Source organism: Myotis daubentonii, chromosome X, assembly GCF_963259705.1.
Source record: "Myotis daubentonii chromosome X, mMyoDau2.1, whole genome shotgun sequence".
Lineage (NCBI taxonomy): Eukaryota > Metazoa > Chordata > Mammalia > Chiroptera > Vespertilionidae > Myotis > Myotis daubentonii.
Window position 1 is genome coordinate 7,073,713 of NC_081861.1, and position 12,358 is coordinate 7,086,070.

General features: G+C 40.6%; 1 long non-coding RNA gene across 1 annotated transcript; it reads left to right on the forward strand.

Annotated features, from left to right (window-relative positions):
- The first annotated feature begins 5,872 nt into the window (after positions 1-5,872).
- LOC132224292 (uncharacterized) lies at positions 5,873-9,808 on the forward strand. The gene is made up of 3 exons (XR_009450638.1): positions 5,873-5,995; positions 7,207-7,332; positions 9,708-9,808. It is a non-coding gene; the product is annotated as an uncharacterized LOC132224292 (long non-coding RNA).
- The last annotated feature ends 2,550 nt before the right edge of the window (positions 9,809-12,358 follow it).

Below are 12,358 nucleotides of genomic sequence, written 5' to 3' on the forward strand. Positions count from 1 at the left end.
TCCTCCATCAGACACTTGTGTATTTGTTGAACTGATCATAGGATTTTTCCTTCCATTAATCTGTTAATATGGTGTTATATAGGTAACATTATAAGTTTTATTTTTTTATATTTTATTGTTTTTTTACAGAGAGTAAGGGAGAGGGATAGAGAGTTAGAAACATTGATCAGCTGCCTCCTGCACACCTCCTACTGGGGATGTGCCCACAATCAAGGTACATGCCCTTGACTGGAATCAAACCTGGGACCTTTCAGTCTGCAGGCCGACGCTCTATCCACTGAGCCAAACTGGTTTGGGCAACATTATAAGTTTTAAAAAATCTTGTATTTCTTGGAGGGAGAGGGGTAGTCATGATATATTATTCTTCTGAATAAACTACGTCCGAATACTTTGTTTAGGATGTTTACAAAGGACCTCATGAACAACATTAGGCCATTTTATTTCATGTACTCTCTTCCTTGAACTTTGGTACAAAGGTACACTAGCTTCTTTAAATGAACTGGTGTGTAAAAACTCTTCTTCTGTTCTCTGGAATGCAAGCGTCCTCAAGGCTGGGAACAGTGTAGCAGTAGGCTTTCCCATGATCAGCTCTATCTGGGTGGCATCTCATTTTTTAGTATCAGAGCCTACTTACAGGTCAGGGACAGAGGGGATGCTTCAGGTGCCCATTACTTCAGACTTTGTGAGATGCTCATCTTCCCTGTAAGATAGCTCTAATGATGCTATCACTTGAAAGCTACCTACTCCTGGTTGTATGCTGATATCGATCTTGCCAAGCATGTCAAACTTACCACTGGTGGGCCGCATGCCTTGTTTATTTTTGTACACCCAGTAAGGTAAAAGTCATGGCTCTATTACCTTGCCTGGATAATTTCAATCTCTTACATGGTAATGAATGACCTGACCACATCCTCAGCTATGCATTTACAACAATAACTTCATTTATTGAGATCTTTCATAACAGGAATAATAAGTCACATTTATAGAGTGTATACTACCCATCACCACTTCTCTGAGCTGGGTTCCATACATGTATCACCTAATTTTTTTTTTAATATATTTTATTGATTTTTTCCAGAGAGGAAGGGAGAGAGATAGAGAGAGTTAGAAACATCGATGAGAGAGAAACATAGATCAGCCGCCTCCTGCACATCTCCTATTGTGGATATGCCCGCAACCCAGGTACATGCCCTTGACCGGAATCGAATCTGGGACCTTTCAGTCCACAGGCCGACACTCTATCCACTGAGCCAAACTGGTTTCGACCATATATCACCTAATTTAATCCTCACAATTAAGGTGGAACAGAGTGTACACAAAATTTGTCATTGAATCCCATTCAAATCAGATTTGGGGATTCAAGTTCTAAGTTAGAAATCCTTCTTGTTTCTCAATGTAAAACTTCTAAAAGTGTTGTATACAGGAAAACGGATGTTGTACATGATGACTGTAGTGATAGGCTGTAACATGATCTTTGCCTAGCAAGTTGTTGGTCTGTTGACGGGAAAGTAGAGTACAGGATGCAGTACTGCTGCACAGCAAGTGATAGAGGACTGAGCCTAAATCCTAGCACCGTTATCTAAGGGTATTGCTAAACCATACACTGACCGAATGACCACAGGTATATCCAGAGAAACGTTTACTGTGTGGAGATATATGCGCAGTAACACAAGCAAAGAACTTAAGAAAACAGGGGTGAATGTATTTAATTTATGGAAGTGAGCAAATTCCTTGTATGCATGACACAAAACCAGAATCACAGTAGGAAGTGATTCGTCCAAGTATCCGTGTAAGCATGGTATTAAAGTATGTTTCTGTCACGGCCTCGTTTTTGAGACATATTCTCCATGAAGGTTACACTTGGCCTGTCTGTTCACAAAGTTTCTGGAAGCAAAAGAATGATTGGGGGTAGGGAAAAACCACACTTCGAGCCCGCTTTCCTGTCTACTGCTGATCTGGTGGTTTCCACGCTCTGCGGCCTCACCAGGAAAACCTCAACTCCAAGCTCAGGAGCCCAAGTCAGAGCGCATGCCCCTAGCTGCGCATGCTCATACCTGCGCATGCGCATTTCAGACCATGCCCATTGCCGCACGCGCCCATAGCTGCGCATGCGCTCTTCAGACCATGCCCGTTGCTGCGCAACCCTAGGCCCATTGTTGCGTATGCGCCTTGGTGTCCAGTTCTGAGAGGAGAGCTGCGCGAGAGGCAACCGAGAGGCGAGAGGCGACCGAGAGGCGACCGTGTTCCTGCCATTTTGATTCTTTCTCGCTGGTTGACATCAACTGGTAGGTGCCCAGAGCGGCCCTCCGGGACTTTAACTGTGGGAGAGTGTGAGGGGAAGGCCCACGGGCTTCGGTGGGGCGGGGCTGCGGGTTCCGTGGCCTCCTAGGAGGAAGGGCCTCGAGGTCAGCGCCTTTCTCCTCTCAGCCATCATGGCGGCCGTGGGCCTCGAAGCCCTGGCGTGACCCGGACTAGGAGAGTGCTGGGCCTGCGAGGGCAGGGGCCAGGTCGAGGGTTTGGGGGACATTATTACAGGTGTCTGGGTCCTGGAATTCACCTGGCACGGCCCACAGAACAGAACCCACAGCCCTCCGCGGAGCCCTGGGCGGGGGGGGGGGGGGCGGTCAAGGAAGGGCCTAGGAACGGGGTGCTGCGGGACTGCCCTGCGAGGCCCTGGGCCTGCGCCCCGAGATGTGTAGGCACCAAGCAGGGGCCGCGGGAGCAGCGGGCACAGCCCCATGTGTCGCTTGTAGTCACCGCTGCCTCCTGGTCATGCGAAGGCAGCACAGGCCGCACGCACAGCCCGAGCCTTCCCGGCTGATGCAGCTGAACTTCCGGGGGAAGGGGCCTCCTCGCTGGGCGTGTGGCAGGAGCAGTAGTCACTCCAGCGGGCTTTCAAGCAGCATTTTCCCACGTGTCTCCGAAAACGGGAAGCCGGGTGTCGTCTTTCTCACCTGCCCGAGGTGATGACGCGGCCAGCATGGCCACGACATAGTGGCTTGGCAAGCCCCTGTATTTGGTATAACCGCAAAGCCAGTGCACTTATTTTTAAAGTTAAAAAGAATATAATCATTTAGCCTCGGAGGTGGTCTAGTTATCCTCTTAAGTACATTTTCCTAATCAAAATGTTCTACTTTCAGTGTGAAATGAGTCAGCATAGAACACCCAGGCTCGATTGTTCAATACTGATAGAAGATGAAGAGTCAAACCAGCCAGTTGGAGCCGTGGCTGTGAGTGCTTTGATATTTGAACTGTCTATGACCAGAAATGTATTTTTCTGTAAGTTTTGTTGAATGCCTCTAGGTACAGTGTTAAAAGTTTCCGTGCTGATAAGGGAGTAACATTGGCCCAGGAGGAGTCCTTAGGAAGGAAACCTTGATCCAGGAGGTTTCCACTCTGGTATTGCCAGTGGAAATATCCCCTATGACTCCGTTCTCGTGCTTATTAACACGGACTGCCCACATCCATCCCAGGAGAGTTTAAAAGAGCTTCAGAAGTCCTGTGGGCAGCTCCTCTCCAAGGAACCAGGCAGAGGGAAGAGAAACAATATTAAGAATATATATATCATGTCTATAAAATGCCTTTATTCTTATTCATGATTATGTGTATGTGTGTGTATATTATGTATATTTTTATGATTGTCATGTATTAACAACAAAACTTTTCATTTTCTCTCACATACACGCACCCCCCCTTCCCCCTAGGACCAGCAGCCCAGGGATGAACAACCTCAACAAGAGGAGCCACCCACTGAGAGTCAGGATATTGCACCTGATGAAGAGCAAGCACATGCAGGAGCACCTGAGGTTCAAGGTGAAGGGAAAGGAAAGAAGACTGTGGGGAGCTGGGAGTCTGTCTGTCTATCACAGGGGTCCTCAAACTACAAATACAAATATTGTTTTGTTTTTTTACTTCAAAATAAGATATGTGCAGTGTGCATAGGAATTTGTTCATAGTTTTTTTTAAAACTATAGTCTGGCCCTCCAACGGTCTGAGGGACAGTGAACTGGCCCCCTGTTTAAAAAGTTTGAGGACCCCTGGATCGTGTATTGTGCATACCATAGCTCTATGCAAACATATCCTGGAAATTGGGAGAGAAGCAGGTATGTCGTCCATTACAAATGTAATTTTTGTGGTTTTTCTTCTCCACAGTTATGTGTTTGGTACTATAAAGGTACCATAGTGTGACTTTTTTTTTTAATATATTTTATTGATTTTTTACAGAGAGGAAGGGAGAGAGATAGAGAGCTAGAAACATCGATGAGAGAGAAACATCGATCAACTGCCTCCTGCACATCCCCCACTGGGGAAGCGCCCGCAACCCAGGTACATGCCCTCGACCGGAATCGAACCCGGGACCCTTCAGTCCCCAGGCCGACACTCTATCCACTGAGCCAAACCGGTTTCGGCCATAGTGTGACTTTAATAGAGTTCACACATAAAGGTTTTTGAATAGTAGTTCAGACCCCAAATGCTTGACTGCCTGACTTATAATCTATCAAATAAAGAAACACATTGGCCCTCGATGGTTTGGCTCAGTGGATAGAGCATCGGCCTGCAGACTGAAGGGTCCCAGGTTCGATTCCAGTCAAGGGCACATGCCTTGGTTGTGGGCTCGATCCCCAGTAGGGGGTGTGCAGGAGGCAACTAGTCAATGATTATCTCTCATCATTGATGTTTCTATCTCTCTCCCTCTCCCTTTCTCTCTGAAATTAATAAAAATATATTTTTTAAAAAGAAAGAAACAGATTGGATCAAAGTATATTGAATTATAAAATATGAAAAAATTTTCATACTTTAGGGTATATGTACTTTAACCAACAGCAGATAATTTTCAGATACTTTTATAATTCCTACCTTTAACAAATACATAAAACATTTGTAATAAATACAAGTTTGTATGAAATATGCTGAGGCACTGAAGTAGGTTCTAATATCTGCTGTAATGTAATTTGTGTGAATCTGGGGGAATCTCTCAAATTCTAAGCTAATCTTGCTCATATTAATAGTGAATCAAATCATATACTAAAATCGTTTTCAATGCTGATATTTGCATGATATGGTTCTTTTGGATGCAATAAAAAGAATACCAAGAGCCCTGACCAGTTTGGCTCAGTGGATAGAGTGTCAGCCTGCGGACTCAAGGGTCCCGGGTTCGATTCCAGTCAAGGGCATGTACCTTGGTTGCGGGCACATCCCCAGTGGGGAGTGTGCAGGAGGCAGCTGATCAATGTTTCTCTCTCATCGATGTTTCTAACTCCCTATCCCTCTCCCTTCCTCTCTGTAAAAAATCAATGAAATATATTTTTTAAAAAAAGAATACCAAGATACTGTGTTTTTCCTTACTTGTCATAAACTATCTTCTTTAGTCACATGGTTAAATCTGAATTGAGATTTTTATTGCTACTAAGATAATGAGTAAACAATCCACTTAATGTTCCATTTACTATATGGAGACCTGGAAAACTGTTCTTAGATTCTGTCAAATTCTGAATTATTTTGGCTTTTAGAAAACAATTGCATTTTAAATATTTTTTCCAATGAAGCCTCAAATGACTAAATTATGCAGTAGCAAGCGATAGTCTAGTTTCTATGTCTGATCAAGTAGAGAGAATGCAGGAAATCACTAATATCAAGGAGGTCTGAGTAAGATACCTATGCTAATCACACTCCCTGTCACCCTTACCGAGTAGCTCTCCCTAATAAAAATATGGTCCCTGCTATATAAATACCTCTAAAATCATATCAAATATGGCATATTGTAAGCTTCTGCCCTGAAGAAAATCAATTGATAAAATTGGAAGTTCAAGGGCTACAACTTCAATCATTCCTTAGTAATCAACTTATGTTTATTGTGCAAATTGATAACATTTTTAAGGCCCTGACCCGGAAGCTGTTCTCCAGGAACAGGATCAGCCAAAGACCGGGGATGAGGACACTTATGTCAAGTATAAGATTTTAGGCAAACCGGAACCCATTAACATGCCAGAAATAGGTATGCTATACACTAAGAATGCAATTAAGTGTGTTTTTCGTTTCCCACAATGATATCTCTAATAATATGGAGGTAACACACTGTTACTTTAATAACAGGGCTCACATCTAAAGATTTTGAAAAGTAGTTCAGATTTCAAAAGCCTGATTAACAGACTTCATAGTCTATCAGCTATAGAAACAAATAAGATCAAAGCCATTTTAAATTACAAGTTTGAAAACATTTCGTTTTGGATATAAGCACTTTACACTAATAACTTTGAAATCCTTTCATATTTTCTGATTTAACAGAATCCCTTACCTTCCAAATCCATCCTTACTCTTATATGAATAGTGAATCAAAATCAGAGATACTAAAATTTTTTTCAAGGCTGCTTTTTGCATTCTCTGGTTTTGTTGCATAGAATACAATGAAAACAAACATGTACTGTTTTCATAACTTATTTATCTGTCAGATTTTTTTCAAATTCTGAATTCTTTCTGGCTCTTAGAAAACAGTTACATTTTAAATCCTTTCCTTATTGAAGCCTCAAATGTCCAAATCATGGAATGGCAAGATATCAACTAGTTTTCAGTTTTTTTTATTGGTTCAAACAGAGCATGTGCAGGCAATCACTGTTGTGAAGGCAATTGTAAATAGAGTATCTATGCTAAGCATGCTCCCTGTAACCACTGTCAGTCTTAATGAGTTATTGTCCCTAATAAAAATGTGGACAATATGATATAATCACCTCTAACAATATCAAATGTAGCATGTTATACGTTTCTTCATTGAAACATCTGTTGATAAGATTAGAAGTTCAAAGACTATAGCCTTAATAATTGCTGAGTAATCATCTAGAGCAGTGGTTCTCAACCTTCCTAATGCCGCGACCCTTTAATACAGTTCCTCATGTTGTGGTGACCCTCAACCATAAAATTATTTTCGTTGTTACTTCATAATTGTAATTTTGCTACTGTTACGAATCGTAATGTAAATATCTGATATGCGGGATGTATTTTCATTGTTACAAATTGAACATAATTAAAGCATAGTGGTTAATCACAAAAACAATATGTAATTATATATGTGTTTTCCGATGGTCTTAGGTGACCCCTGTGAAAGGGTCATTCAACCCCCAAAGGGGTCACCACCCACAGGTTGATGACCCACAGGTTGAGAACTGCTGATCCAGAGTATTTGCTGCTGAAAATGATAACTTCTTTTTTAAGGGCCTGACCCAGAAATTTGTTCCCCAGACCTGCCTCAGCCAGAGATTTGGGTTGACGATACAGATGATACTCCGTTCAAGTGGGAGATGTCACCAAAACCAAAGCCCATTTCCATGCCAGAAGCAGGTAAGTTATACATTAAGAATGTAATTTATCCCCGGCTGGCATGGCTCAGTGGTTGAGTGTTGACCAATGAACCAGAAGGTCACGGCTCGATTCCCAGTCCAGGCACATGCCCAGCTTGCTGGCTCGATCCCTAGTGTGGGCGTGCAGAAGGGAGCCTATCAGTGATTCTCTCTCATCATTGATATTTCCGTCTCTCTCTTCCTCTCTGAAATCAATAAAAATATATTTTAAGAAGAATGTAATTTATATGTTTTACAAATTGCTGACCACTAATTACAAGGGGTTCTGAATTTAAAGGGAGTACTTTAAGTTTAGGAAGACATTATCTTGTATTAGTCTTCTAAACGTTTTTACTTTACATTACTTAAACATTTCATTAGACTATTTACATTAGGGATAGTTCTCAGGCTACTCCAGGAGCCTATTAAACATGGTTAAAATATATTCATAGGAAGGTGATAGCCTTTTTAAATTTTTTATTCACTGATTTTAGGGAGGGGGAAAGGAGACGAACAATGATTTGTGTTCCACTTCTTTATGTATTCATTGATTTTTGTATGAGCACTGACCAGGGATCGAACCCACAACCTTGGTGTATTGGGACAACGCTCTAACGAACTGAGCTACCTGGCCAGGGCAGATCATAGCCTTTTAATGTATATGTTACTAAATAGATAATAAATTGCATGACCATCCAATATAAAAATTAAGAAAAAAGTCCAACAGAATAAACCTAAGATATGAGATACATAGTAAAAGTATAAATCGGTAGGAAAAAGAAATATAATTCAATTAATAAATGAGAAAGACTGCTCATTTTAAAAACACTTCTGAAGAAATTAGGTATTGGACCTCAGGACACTGAAAGAAAACGTGTGAAGAGTATCCATTATTTTACATAATCTGGGGGGGGGAGGGAGAAAGAATCCCAAGTGTACACATAAGGAACACGAATAAGACACTAACAAATACTATTTTATATAACTGAATGTAAAAACATTCTTGGACACTAATATTTTCAAAATTTGGATGAAATGGTTAATATACTAGGAAAACTTATATACATTAAATAATATATCCCAGTAGCAGCTGAATATCTAAACAGAGATACTATGGGGAAAATTCAGAAATTGGTTCAGAGTTCTCCCTCCTAAGCTCTTTTAGTTAATAACATGATATTGTATACTTGAAAGTTCCTGAGAGTCGATCCTGAGAATTCTTACCAGAAAAATAAATGTTAGCTACTTGAGGTGAGGGATGGGTTAATGACATACATTTACCTTGGTAATCATGCCACAATACATACATATAGCAAATACACCAAGTTTTATTCTTTCAGTATATACAATAATGTTTGGTAATTATTCCTCAGTAAAGTTTTTTTTAAAAGCACACACTTTGAGAAACAAACATTGTTTTGGATTAGATATCTTTCTCTTTCTCTTATTCTTTTCTCTTTTCCTTCCCCCTCCCTCTCTCCATTCATTCTTCTTTTATAATCAGGTTTTTTTTTTCCTTACTATAAGGCATCCTATATATGAGCTTCATGTTTTGGTGTCAAAAATGATGATAATGAGCCCTGGCCGGTTTGGCTCCGTGGATAGAGCGTCGGCCTGAGGACTGAAAGGTCCCAGGTTCAATTCCGGTCAAGGGCATGTACCTTGGTTGCGGGCATATCCCCAGTAGGGGGTTTGCAGGAGGCAGCTGATCAATGTTTCTCTCTCATCGATGTTTCTAACTCTCTATCCCTCTCCCTTCCTCTCTGTAAAAAAATCAATAAAATATATTTTTTTAAAAAAATGATGATAATGAGTTAAAACTAGTGTGACTGTATAAGTTATACAAATCAAAATTCATAAGGCATTATCCATAATTACACTACAAATGGAATTGGGACACATGGTTACCCTATTTAAACAATGAATAGCATAAGGGCTAAAGGAGCCCAAGAAACATTTTTGCTTTTCTGCACCATAAGGAAGAAAAGGCAGTATGGGCCTTTCTGTTAACTTCACAAATGTGACAGTTCTGTTTTAGCTATCTTATATTCAGAATAGTATTTCAAATCGAAGCATTTCTGGTAAATTTCTTTTTTCTTAGGGGTTTTCTGTTGGATGGTGTTCAGATTTTTCAAAAAAGTTTACTATTTAAAACCACCTTTTAATAGGTTCATTTCATTTCCTGTGCTCTGAGCTGGAACAGTCTTTTAGTTTCTGAGTACCATTAGAAAGAGTGGTGTGTTTAATCAATATTGGTAAAATAGATGCTTGGAAGTCTATCTTATAAAACCTAAACTTTGTCCTTTGTGTACCTTTAATGTCATCTAAATCTAATGAGACTAAGGAATGTTCCCAACAGTTGTGTTTCTCTTGCAGGGGAAGGAAAACCAGACATTTAAAGGAAGATGATCTGAAGACACACAGATCATTCTCATGTTGGATACTTTACTGTTCAAGTTCTCTCAGTAAAGTTTTACACCATTATCCAAGGAATCTTGCAAATCTTTTGTGAAGTGTATTCCCAAGTAGTTGATACTATTGAAAATTATATCATTTTCTGACGTTTTATACTCCAATTGAGCTTTCATATGCAGACACATTTGTACATTGGTATTCTCTCCAGCAACCTTGCTACACATGCCCATTATTTCCCAAAGGTTATTTCTAGATAGTTTTTAAGTTTCATTATGCACAATCCAATCACTTTTCAATGCTGACAAATTTATTTCTGCTGTTTTAAAAATTATGCCTGTTTTTCCTTTTCTCATTTTACAACAACAGACAGACCCCACCCAATACAATGTTAATAGAATCAGGATTAGTGTACCGAAGTTGTCTTATTCCTGATAGGAAAATGGAACTGTGAAGTTCATCCAGTCCTAGTCTGGTAAGAATTTTAATCTTTAATATATATTGGGCTCCATCAGACACTGGATGAAATCATTAGGTCCTGGGTAAAATAAAAGGGAACAGAACCAGGGGTACTTGCTGAGGCAAAATTACTCTGGCCCCACCTACTTGTCACCTTATAAGCCAGTGATGGCGAACCTTTTGAGCTCGGCGTGTCAGCATTTTGAAAAACCCTAACTTAAATCTGGTGCCATGTCACATATAGAAATTTTTTGATATTTGCAACAGTAGTAAAACAAAGACTTATTTGTTTGATATTTTGTATATTTAAATGCCATTTAACAAAGAAAAATCAACCAAAAAAATGAGTTCGCATGTCACCTCTGACACGCGTGTCATAGGTGCGCCACCACTGTTATAGGCTATGGCATGAAGTAGCCAGGCTAACTGCGCAATGGTGGGAAAGTAATTACATACTTTAGGTCTGGTTTTTTTTTTTCTTTTTAAAAAAAGTTTTTATTGATTTTAGAGAGGAAGGGAAATAGAAACATCAATGAGACAGAAACATCAACATTGATTGGCTACCTCCTGCATGCTCCCTACTGGGGATTGATCTGGGCATGTGCCCTCACCAGGCATCAAACAGGGCACCTCTTGGTGCCTGGGTCCAAACTGAGCCACACAAGTGGGGCAGTATTTTATTTTTTTTTAATTAAATCTTTATTGTTCAGATTATTACATTTGTTCCTCTTTTTTCCCCCCATAACTCCCCTCCTCCCAGTTCCCGCCCCACCCTCCGCCCTCACTCCCCACCCACTGTCCTCATCCATAGGTGCACGATTTTTGTCCAGTCTCTTTCCACATCTCCCACACCCCTTTCCCCCCCAAGAATAGACAGTCCATTCCCTTTCTATGTCCCTGATTCTATTATGATCACCAGATTATTTATTCACTTGATTCTTAGATTCACTTGTTGATAGATGCATATTTGTTGTTCATAATTTGTATCTTTACCTTTTTTTTCTTCTTCCTCTTCTTAAAGGATACCTTTAAGCATTTCATATAATCCTGGTTTGGTGGTGATGAACTCCTTTAGCTTTTCCTTATCTGTGAAGCTCTTTATCTGACCTTCATTTCTGAATGATAGCTTTGCTGGATTGTAGGGAGCTGATATAGGGTTAAGCCTCGGACTGACCTGTGGGCAAAGTCACAAACAATTCCCAGCTTAGAGGGCACAGTCCTCTTAGCATAATTAGGCTTGACCTTATGACACTCCCTAGATCTTATCTGGGAAGCTAATGGGCTGAGGAAGTGCAGGAAGTATAACCATGGTGTAAACAAGTGAAACTCACAAGAACAGTGTAAACAAGTGAAACTCACAAGAACAGTGTAACTTTGGAAACCACTACCTTGTTTACCTCTCACTATAAAATAAAGGCTCAGCTTGCCTTGGGATCTCTCTCTCTGTGGCCTCAGCCAGGCACAGGGAAGATCCACGGAGACTAAGGAAAGCTAGAGAGTTCTGAACGCTGTCTCCGTGTAAAACATTCTTCGCCAACTCCGTCCACACCTTTGGGAACCCCTGGACCCGCTGGGGCTGGACCCCAGCACTGGATGAAGTAATCTTGGTTGTAGGTTCTTGGTATTCATCACTTTGAATATTTCTTGCCATTCCCTTCTGGCCTGCAAAGTTTCTGTTGAGAAATCAGCTGACAGTCATATGGGTATTCCCTTGTAGGTAACTGAGTTTCTTTCTCTTGCTGCTTTTAAGAGTCTCTCTTTGTCTTTTGCTCTTGGCATTTTAATGATGATGTGTCTTGGTGTGGTCCTCTTTGGATTCTTTTTGTTTGGGGTTCTCTGCGCTTCCTGGACCTGTAAGTCCATTTCTTTCACCAGGTGGGGGAAGTTTTCTGTCATTATTTCTTTAAATAGGTTTTCAATATCTTGCTCTCTCTCATCTTCTGGCACCCCTATAATTCTGATGTTGGTACGCTTGAAGCTGTCCCAGAGGCTCCTTACACTATCTTCATATTTTCAGATTCTTTTTTTATTTTGCTTTTCCAGTTGGGTGTATTTTGCTTCTTCGCATTTCGAATCTTTGACTTGATTCTTGTGCTCCTCTGGTCTGCTGTTGGGTGTCTGTATAATATTCTTTATTTCAGTCAGTGTATGCTTAA